This window comes from Echinops telfairi, unplaced genomic scaffold (assembly GCF_000313985.2).
Source record: "Echinops telfairi isolate 266 unplaced genomic scaffold, ASM31398v2 ScPeMD7_1;HRSCAF=3_0, whole genome shotgun sequence".
Lineage (NCBI taxonomy): Eukaryota > Metazoa > Chordata > Mammalia > Afrosoricida > Tenrecidae > Echinops > Echinops telfairi.
The window spans coordinates 10,883,229-10,892,624 of NW_022103896.1; positions in this window are offsets into that span (position 1 = coordinate 10,883,229).

Here is a 9,396-nt window from a genome sequence, read left to right on the forward strand (position 1 = left end):
ATGTCCAAAGTATGTAAGATGAAGGCTCTCCATCCTTTCCTCTAAGGAACAGATCGGTTTGTCTTTTTAGCTGTGCCCAGCACACCACTGTGTGCTAGCTTGCCCTTCTGTGTCGCCCGTGTGCTGCTGCGACGTTGGAAAGTATGTGAGTTTTCACGTTCACTGGTGTTTTCAGATGTCATCAGAGGCACCCAGAGTGACAGACGGCGAAGATGGACTCGACTCCCCAGTGTTAGAGGAACCTCATGCCTACGTTCACCGGCAGTGCTGTAAATGAATGAATGGCCCCAGCTGAGAGGACAGGAAACAGAGAGAGCTGAATTGATCAGATGGAAACACACGAGTTATGGGTAACACTTTTTGTGTGTTGTCCAAAAAGATGGCCAGCAATCTGTGTGCCTATTCTGAGAGGGGTGTTTATAGACCTGAACGTCGGTCTCTGCCCCTACCCCAACCAGTTACAGTGCCTTTGGTTAGCGAATGAAACATTCTGAGCTTCAGTTTCTTTATCTGGAAAATGGGGATCATTATGTCTGTGCTACGAGGATTTTGTGATGAACATGCTAGATGCTATTTGTAAGAAATATTTGGAATATCCAGAATAAGATAGATGTTCTTATCTCTATAATCATTATTAATAGTATTTGTACCTTCAATGCTTAACACAAATTCTTTAATAAGTGTCTCTTGAATGCCCTTGTAAAATACTTTTTATTAAATTTAATGGAGTGTGCATTATATGAAATAAAACACTCATTTCAAGTATAAATCGCACTGTTTTTATTGCCCTACAGAACACTGATGTTCTGTTCGCTCCCTCGCCCCCTGACTTTTCCTCTTCATTTGGAGTCATACTTGAGGCTATATCTTCTAGTTAGCGGATCTTTTTATTCTTTAGTGCCCAATTTTCCATTAATCCCATGCAGTAAAATTTCCATTTTAAGTGTTGTATTATTCATTTTCCAAAACTCCACTTAATTCCTTTTTACACCTTCATTTATTTCTGCATTGTGTTCATATTTCATTCTGAATCCTTGAGCACAGAGTGGATTTATTAGAGCTACCTGAAGACCTTGGCTGCCAATCCTATCTGCTTTTTCTGGACCCATTACTGCGGGTTGATTTTTCTCCTGACTATGGGATTCTTTTCCTGTTTCTTATATCTGGACATTTTTGAGTAGATACTAGACAGTAAATATTTTGAGCTGGTCCATGCTGAATTTTGTTACTTCTTTTCAGAGAGGGTTAGGCTTTGTACTGTCAGATGGCTTAATTACTTATAGATAAACTTGAACCCTGGTGGCTTGTTTGCACGCGTTATTATAAAATAGCCTGCATCCGGGCTATTTTAGGACTACTGTTAAGTGATAGCCCTTCTGTCGTCACTTTAAAAGTGCTTCTGATCTGTAATGGCCTCTCTGGTATGGCTTGTTAGAATTTGAACATAGCCTAGACCTGAGTGATACTGTTCCCCCTATTATATTTTCCTGGTAATTCTTTGTCCAAACTTTTGGAATTTCATTGAACATGTGCTTGCCTTTGTATTCAGCAACATACTCAAAGGGATCTTTATGTACATAACTGATGCTTTTGCCTGAATTTCTCCTACCTGTTCAGTTCGCTTCTTAGTTAATTCCACGACATCTGTCTCCCTGAACTTCAGTATGAATTTCTTCAGCTTATTAGGAATGCTGTCTTCTCTGTGAGTCCCTTTCCCTACACTAGAGTCCAGAAAGTGCATTCAATCAGCATCTGGGTCAATTGGAAGACTCATCTCCTTTCTTTCCTTCCTCACAACAATCTTCAGGCTTCTCACTGTCACATGGTGGAAGCTACTCGTTTCTTACATTTTGACCGCTTTTCTGCTTATTTACAGCAGGAGAGTGTGTCACTAGTCCCTCCATCAGGGTTGGATGAGAACATTGACGTGCACTCCCTTTTAAAAATGTGATGGCCTAAGCTTAATTTGAGGCTGAAATGAGAACATAAGCCATGGACTCTATGTCAATATCACAGGTCAAAGCTTCCTGCCTTATAAGGGCTTTCTAATGACGCCCCTTTCCTTATCCTGTTCAGGTAAAGTATGGTAAGAGTTGCCACTTAAATCACTATCACTTTTCTTCTGAACCAAAACAAACCCCTAGAGAACCGAGGAGACCTGCCCCATAGGGATTTGGAGGCTGTAATCTTAGCAGACATCAGATGGCTCTTGGCTAAAAGCAAAGAATATACTAAGATGTGTACTTGTTTTCATTGACTATGTTAAGACATTTGATTGTGTGGATCATAACAAACGATGGATAACCTTGAAGAGAATGCGAATTTCAGAACACTACATTGTGCTCATGTGGAACCTGGACATGGATCAAGAGGCAGTTGTGTGAATATAACAGGGAATACTGCATGGGTTAAAATCAGGAAAAGTGTGTGTCTGGGCTGTATTTTCTCACCTTACTTATTCAGTCTGTATGCTGAGCAAATCATAAGAGAAGCTGGACTATATGAAGAAGAATGCAGTATCAGAATTGGACAAAGGCTTAACAACCTATGATACACAGATGACAAAACCTTGCTGGCTGAAAGTGAGGAGGACTTGAAGCACTTGCTGATGAACATCAAAGTCTGCAGCCTTAAAGTACGGATCACGTCTCATTGTAGAGAAAACCAAAATCCTCACAAATGGACCAATGGGTAACATCATGATAGAGCAACATCATTGTGATCTCACAATGGGATATCATATTGATATTAATGATGTCATTCTGTAATTTGTGCATTCTGTTGGGTCACCTTTCTTTGGAATCGGTAAAAATATGGATATTTTCCAGTCCATTGGCCAAGTGGCTCTCTTCCAAATTCCCTGGGGAATGAGTGATTCAGATTCTTCTCCTGTTTGTTGAAATATTTCAATTGCTCTTTCATCAATTTCTGGAGCCTTGTTTTGGGGGAATGCTTTCAGGGCTTCTATTTTCAGTACCATTGGTTCATAGTCATTGGTTAAATCTTGAAATGGTGGAATGTCAACTCGTTCTTTTTGCGGCCGTGACTGTGCATTCTTTCCATCTTCCTCTGAGGCTTCTTGCATCATTTAAAATGTTGCCCATAAAATCTTACAATATTAAAATTTCAGGCTTAATTTTCCCCTTAGTTTTTTTTAGTTTAAGATATGCTGAACATGTTCTTCCTTCTGGCTTCTAATTCTAAGTCCTTTCACGTTTCATTACAATATTTTACTTTGTTTCTCGAGCTGCACTGTGACATTTTCTGTTCAACTCTTTGACTACATTTCTTTCATTTGCCTTAGCTACTCGGATTAAGAACAAGTTTCAGAGGCTCTTTTGACATCCATTTTGATCTTTACTATCTTTCCTGTCTTTTTTTTTTTTTAACTTTTTTTTTTTTATTTATTTATTTTCCAATTCTTTCTTTCTTTTTTTTTTTTAACATTTTATTAGGGGCTCATACAACTGTTATCGCAATCCATACACACATCATTTGTGTAAAGCGCATTTGTACACCGTTTCCAAAACATTTTCTCTCCACTTAAACCCCCGACATTAGGTCCTCATTTTTTTAATGGTATTTTGCTTTCTTCATGGATTATGCTCTTGATGGCATCTCACAGCCCATCACATCTCTTGTCATTAGTGTTTAATGCATCATGGCTGCTCTTGATATATTCCCAAAATTGAGGTGGGATAGATTCAAGGTCATATTTTGGCTCTTGTAGACTTGTTTTAATTTTCTTCAGCTTCAACCTGCGCTTACACATGCACAATTGATGATCTGTTTCATAGTTGACTTTGGCCACATTTTAGCTGCTGATATTGAGCTTCTCCATCGACTCTTCCCACAGATATAGTCAATTTGATTTTTCCATATTGCTTCTGCAGAACTCCACATGTAGATTTACCTTTAGTGTTATTGAAAAAGGTATTTGCTATGAACAAGTCATTGGTCTTGCAAAATTCTCATCAGATCTCCAGCTTCATTTTTTCCCCTCGAGACTATATTTTCCAACTGTTCCTTCCTCTTTGTTTCCAACCTTTGCAATCCAATAATCAATAATTATCAATGCGTCTTGACTGCATATTTGACTAATTTTAGACTGAAAACCGCAATGGGATTCTTCAATTTCTTCATCTCTACTGTTAGTGGTTGGTGCAAAAATTGGAATAGTAGTTGTAGTGATTGGATTTCTTTATAATCAGATTGACATTATTCTATCACTGATAGCATTGCACTTGTAGATCTTGAAATGTCCTTTTCATTGATGAACGCAATGCCATTCCTCTTGATTGTGTCATTCCTAGCATGGTTTTTTTCTGTTTCAAAAACCAAACAATTTCTGTTTCCAAAAGGCTAATTCCAATCCATTTCAACCCATTAATTCCAGAATATTGAAGTTTATGTGTTGTTCTATTTTGAATGACCATCAATGCTCGTGTTAGCTTTTCCCCATCCATGTAACCATGGTCCAATATACGTTGGGAAGGCAGCTCTTCCTTATTTTGAGTGTCTTCCAACCAGATGGTATCATCTTCGGGCAATATCTCTGACAATATCCTATTTCTGTTCATGAGATTTTCATAACTGACAATGTTTCTATACTATCCGAAGGGTTTTCAGTGGCTAATCCATCTGAAGTGGACAGTCTATTCATTCTTCATAGTCCATCTTAGCCTGGAAGCTCTGCTCAAACCTGTTCACTTTGGGTGACTGCTGGTGTATGAAATAGCAGTTACATAGCTTTCAGTATCAGAGCAACATGCAACCCACCATGGTATGACAAAGTGAAAGACAACTTTTTAACTTATTTGTGTATAAATGATATGTTTTCCCAATGCTATCCTCCCCCAAATTTACTTTCTAGAATTTAAGTTTTATATATTTGATACCATTATTATTTTATTCCATACACTATCTAAGGAGCCCTGGTGATGCAGTGGTTACTTGGAGGTTAGCAGTTCAAAACCACCTGGAGCTTTCCAGGAGTTTCTACTCCCTTAAAGAACCAGAGTCTCAGAAACACACAGGGGTAGCTGGTCCTGTAGAGTCAGTGAGTCAGAATTGACTGAATGGCAGTGAGTTTGGTGTTGAGTGTCATACACTCTCTCTGGGAAATGTCACCCAAGGCCATCCTCTATATGGCTAATTCTAAATATCTTATCTCTGTGTCTGATCTCTCGATCTCTCTCTCTCTCTCGCTCCAAACTGGGGTTTTCACCTTGGTTGTAGAACACGGGACTAAATCTTAATCAATCCAGAAGAGAACTCATTGTCTTTTATTAATTTTTTCTATCTTATGTTTTCTATCAGAATTTCCTGATAAAATTCAACACTTTTAGCAAGGCATACACAATGTCTTCAATATCAAATCTTTGTCAGATTGTGTGTGTGTGTGTCATTAGCCTACTATCTGAACTGAAATTCTTTCACATTCTTTCTTAGAAGTTATGAGGCTTGCAAGATGCATGGCTACTCCCACATAACTGCCAAGGGTAAAAAGAATCTGTCCTTAGAGGCTTTAACTTTCTTGGGAGACTTTGGGTATACCCAAGGTGTTTAGGAATAGAGCAAGCATCTTAGAGGAAAGCAGCTCACATATTGAATCTCTTATTCATTAGGGAAATGACTTATCTTCTACAACCATTAGTTGTCTCCTACATGATCAGGAACATATTTGTCCCTCAGGATTTTTTAATTTTATAAATAGAGGACTTGGATGAATAAAAAACCTTCAATAAACGAAAGCAAGTCTAAGAGTAGCCTACAAAGCAAAGTTTATCGTGGAGCAAGCAAAGATCGAAGAGCAAGCTAGATATGGGTTTGTATCCCAGCTATTTTACTTGGGACTCACTGATGCGGGGAAATTATTTACTCCCTTTGTGTAAATCAGGATTGACTGTTGTGCTCTTGCACTGGATGCTGTGATGTGCTTTCCAGATCTTTTCCAATGACTGAAGGGATAAGTCTGATCCCTCCAGAAAGGCCAGCTGCTGAAGGGATCAGACAGATGGCTGTCAGCTGTCAGCCTTTTCTAGGAATTGCCCTTGGCTGAATAGAATTGCTTTACCCAAGGTCACAACTCCCTCCTGGGGGAAGTTCTCATCCAATGACTAATGGATTTGGAGGTATAAAACTCTAGCCCCAATTTGGACCGACTCTAAGGAGCCTTCGAAGCTTCGAGCTTCCCATGGGGTCAATTGAGGCTTTTTGGAGACTGCATTGGTCCATTTAAGAGCAGGTGTCTAGGAAGCAGTATTAAGTCATGGGAGGCATCTTACCTCTCCTTTTTCCCTGGGATCATCAGGCATTATTATAAACCCCACTTGGCAGTAGCTTCATAACATTGCTCAGAATTACCTAGGCAATGTCGACCCTCTGCGGGGACACTGAGTACCAGGAAATAATTTCAATGATCTCTACCCTGATTGAAGGAGAAAATGGCCTAGACTCAGACCGTCTCTAAGAAGGAAGTGGAGAGGCTGAGGCAGAGAGACAAGCACATGGCTTCACTGAGGAAACTGTTTACCTGGGAAAGTGCCTGACAGTGATGGGAAAAGGTGGGAGGGCAGTGCTTTCAAAACAAAAATCCTTTTGACCACACTTTAGCAATTTTTATAACCCTTTCATGAGTTTGGCCATATCAATATGTCTGCCTTCATAATTATTATTTTAAATATGTTTCATAGTTATGTCGGGGCCAGAAAAGGGACACTAGAATTAGTCTCCCTGTATATGACATCAATAAACTACCTACTTATGTACATATGCATGTATGTAGGTATTAGGAAAATAGTCACTAGAATAGAATTGAACATGTTTTCCTGTTCTGAATTTTGAGCATATTCTTTATTTGTCAAGAAGGCTGATAAGCGTATGTAACCCAGAGGTAAAGTAGAACTAACGCCCAGTTGCAGTTTTCTCTTTGAGAATCAGGAGAATTAGCTGGAGTTCTGGTCTCATTATGAACCTCAAAGTGGTTCTTATGCACTCTAAAAGCAGCAGCCCCATTTCCTTTTCCTTTTTTGGTAATCATATTTGATTGTGTTTTTAGTGAAGTTTTCCATAGCAGTTCAGATCCCCATTCAAAAGTTTCTACTCAAGTTTTTCACGGAAACTAATTAAATTTTTCACAATGTGTGAACATTCTTCTTATTTCTGTTCCAGTTGCTTCATTAACAGCTGGAATTTTGAGAAATTCAAAACCAGGTATTGAACTGGCTTCTCACTCTTAGAAAGGTGTTGCCTAGGGATGAGCAAAAGGAAGCTGAGCGTTGGAGCAATGCAGAATCCCTTGACAGGACCAGCGCCTTCTTCACTCAGAATAGATGCTCAACATTTGTCTCCGGATCTCTCAGAACTTAATGTTTATTGTCTCCTTTTAGGACATGGACCCATCTACCTTCCTTGCCCCCATCTCTCTAGTATATCATTTTAAATTCCTCTTCCTCCACTCCAAGTTAGTATCTGAGTTGGAATGGAAGCATGGGTCCTATACCTGGTAAGGGAATTTTATTCCAAAGTTCATTTGCACTATGTTGCCAAGAAGACTTCATAAAACTCATGAGAGATAGGCTCCGTGGGTTGTACATAGCATAGCTTGGTACAGCTTTAAGAGCTAACACTAGACTGTGCTTGTATGTGTACATGCGTACACACTAATATGTTGGTATGTTTGCAAAAAGGCATTTAAAAAGAGATTTTAGTAGAGAAACCTAATAAAAATTAAGTGACGCTACATTATGTTTTTAAGTTTTGGAAGAGTTTGTCTCTTTTAAAAACAATGGTTCTTGGAGATTAAGTTAAACATGCTTTGTTCCCTGGTTATTACTGCCCTATGCTGAACTTTCCTTTTCATTGTTTGGCACCAAGATAGCTACTGAGTAAAGGCAAGACATGATTAATTACTCCTAGAATGTGGTTCTGTTAAGAACTCTATGCTAGGTTCTATTCCAGGGGCAAGGTACCGTATTGCGAAATACTTCATAGGCAAACATTTTTAGAACTCATAATAATACAATGCTTGTGACAAGGAAAGGAACAAAAGGAGAAGGTAAAGAAATAACTAAAACGAAGAGGACGAGGAGAAGCATGGGGAAACAAGAGCAGGGGCAAGGGAAGCAAACAGAACGTGCAAACGCTCTGGTCAATGAAGTTGTCTAAGCGCAGTGGTTCTCAACCCACCTCGCGCCACGACCCTCGACTACAGTTAGTTCCTCATGTGGTGCTGACCCTCACCATCAAATTCTTTTCATTGCTACGTCATCACTGTCATTTTGCTACTGTTATGAATCAAAATGTGGAGAACCGCTATGATGTGGAAAAGTAGTCCCACTTCCTTTCCTTTTCTAAAGTATCAATGAATTCATTTTATAATTCTGACTGCAGATATGTTTACAAGTGAAAAGAGAAAAAAAGTTTACTTAAAACAGCAACAAAGCAGAAAATAATAAATCTCATCTCATCGTTCTGCTGCTCTAATTGTTGCCTCATTTATCTCCTAAGATACTCTGCACCAAGCGTAGGTTCTGTGAAGAAGCAGGGGGCACGGTGGGTTGAAGTACTGGGCTGCAAATCGCAAAGCTGACTGCTCCTATAAAGCTTAACTTTCCCAGAAATCCCACGGAATAGTTCTCCTCTATCTTAGAGGGAGCGTCAGTACCAGTCAGAATTGACTTGACCGGAGTAGGTTTGGTCAGATGTGAGTCCCGAAGAGTGGAGACCGTCTCTTTGATACTCGTCTCTTTGATACTCGTTGTGGTATTTCTGATGGTTGAACAGGGCCTAGCACAAAGTAAGTGCTGATAGACTTTATATTGGTGGAATACATCAATCTTTCACTCTCTCTGTGTGTATTATGTTTTACAAAAACAGGATTATAGTGGTCCTAAAATGTTTAACCTATTTTTTGTTTCACTTAGTAAGATATAATGTATATTTTACCATGCCTATAAGCATTCATATAATGTTTAGATATGCAGATGTCTGCATTTTGCCTCCATGGACATACATTATTAAAATAACCCTTTGTTGACATGCATGGAAGTTACTTCCATTTTTAATTTTTATAGACAATATCACAATGAACAGTTCTATAAAGGCTTTTCCTATTTTCTGATTTTTCCTTAGGAGAAATTCCTAGAAGGGAATATCAGGTTAAAAATGACATATTTTAACTGCTTTTAATTCATATTGCCAAAAAGCCTTCCAAAATTTGGGACCAATTTCCATTTTAAACAGAACATATGAAAATATCATTCCTCAACAGCTTTGATAAAAAGTAGATGTTGCCAATCTTTAAAACCCTGCTTTTCTGATTATTGGTAAAAATAGAGCTTTTTTCTTTTTTTTCTTCTTTTACTTTGATACCCTCTATTGTTCCCCCCCCCC